Source organism: Myotis brandtii, unplaced genomic scaffold (assembly GCF_000412655.1).
Source record: "Myotis brandtii unplaced genomic scaffold, ASM41265v1 scaffold297, whole genome shotgun sequence".
In the NCBI taxonomy this organism is placed as follows: domain Eukaryota; kingdom Metazoa; phylum Chordata; class Mammalia; order Chiroptera; family Vespertilionidae; genus Myotis; species Myotis brandtii.
Genome location: NW_005361351.1, coordinates 194,806 through 196,648, shown reverse-complemented (window position 1 = coordinate 196,648; position 1,843 = coordinate 194,806).

Here is a 1,843-nt window from a genome sequence, read left to right as displayed (position 1 = left end):
ATGGGCACTGACCACCAGGGGGCAGACGCTCAACACAGGAGCTGGCCCCTGGTGGTCAGTGTGCTCCCACAGGGGGAGTGCCACTCAGCCAAAAGCTGGGCTCACGGCTGGCGAGCACAGCGGTGGTGGTAGGAGCTTCTCCTGCCTTCGCACCAGCACTAATGAGCAGCGAGCTGAGTGGTAAGGAGCTGCAATCAGGTGGGCGGTAAGGAGCAAGGGGTCCCGGACTCTGGGAAGCGGGCCTAAGCTGGCAGGTGGACATCCCCTGAGGCGTCCCGGACTGCAAGAGGGCACAGGCTGGGCCAGGGGTGGGCAAACTTTTTGACTCGGGGGCCACAATGGGTTCTTAAACTGGACCGGAGGGCCGGAACAAAAGCATGGATGGAGTGTTTGTGTGAACTAATATAAATTCAAAGTAAACATCATTACATAAAAGGGTACAGTCTTTTTTTTTTTTTAGTTTTATTCATTTCAAACGGGCCGTAGTTTGCCCACGGCTGGGCTGGGCTGAGGGATCTGCCTTCTCCAGTGCACAAATTTCCTGCACCAGGCCTCTAGTTGTTTCATAATAATGTGATTTAAGTAGATACATTAACATTTTTTCATCCATTCACGGATATAATTAGAAAATATTTATAAAGCACTTAAATTTTCCAAACATGGTACTAAGATAGAGATACAAGGATAAAGTAAAAACAGCCCTTACTTGAGGCATAACATGTAAAAGTTAACCTGATCCAACTATGTTCAGGGGAAACAAATTGGAGATCGTGCCCAGCCAGTGTTACTCAATGGTTGAGCATCAGTCCATGAACCAGGAGGTCACTGGTTTGATTCCCGGTCAGGACACATGCCTGGATTGTGGGCTTGATCCCCAGTATGGGGCAAACAGAAGGCAGCCGATCAGTGATTCTCTCTCTCTCGTCATTGATGTTTCTATCTCTCCCTCGTCGTTGATGTTTCTATCTCTCCCTTTTCCTTCCTCCCTCTCTAAAAATCAATAAAACATCTTTTTTTTTAATAAAAAAAATTTGGAGATAGTTTTATGTATCAGCAGTAGGTCACCAAAGGCTTCCAAGATGCTCTTGAAAGGTAAATAGATGGGATACTTCGGAGAAAACTTCTTCCATGTTCTTTTTCTGCCAGTGGGGCATTTTTAACAAACATAGTTTGCCAGCTTAGGTAGAATCTTGAAAAGTCATTGTTCTAGCAGAGCCATGTTTACTGTGTTTGTTCTTAAATGGAGCATATGTGAGAGATATGTTGACCAAAAGGTGGTGTTACAATAAAAAAAGAAGTAAATAACAGGTATATTAAGTTGTAAAAATCAGCTCTTGGTATTTACATTTGATCCTGGCTCCTTAAGGTATATGCACATGTTAGAAAGTGCTGCTATTTTATTTCCTGGCCCAAGACTTCAGGAAATAAATGTGTTATGTCATCTGAGTTAACATCTCAGCTTGAATTAAGTTTGGGTCCTGGCTGTTTGTTAATGCATTTGTTACATTCAGTGGTAGAAATGGGGAGAATGAACAAATCAACTATGATATCCTATATAATAAAAGCCTAATATGCTAAGCGTTTGGTCATCCGGTCAGCCATAAAACCACTCAAAGCATAATATGCTAATGATATGCTAAAGTTGTGCAACTGCTCGCTATGATGTGTACTGACCACCAGGGAGCAGACGCTCAATGCAGGAGCTGTCCCCTGGTAGTCAGTGTGCTCTCACAGGGGGAGCGCTGCTCAGCCAGAAGCTGGGCTCACAGCTTAAGCGGTCAGTTAGACATCCCCCGTGGGCTCCCGCACTGCGAGAGGGTGCAGGCCAGGCTGAGGGACCCCC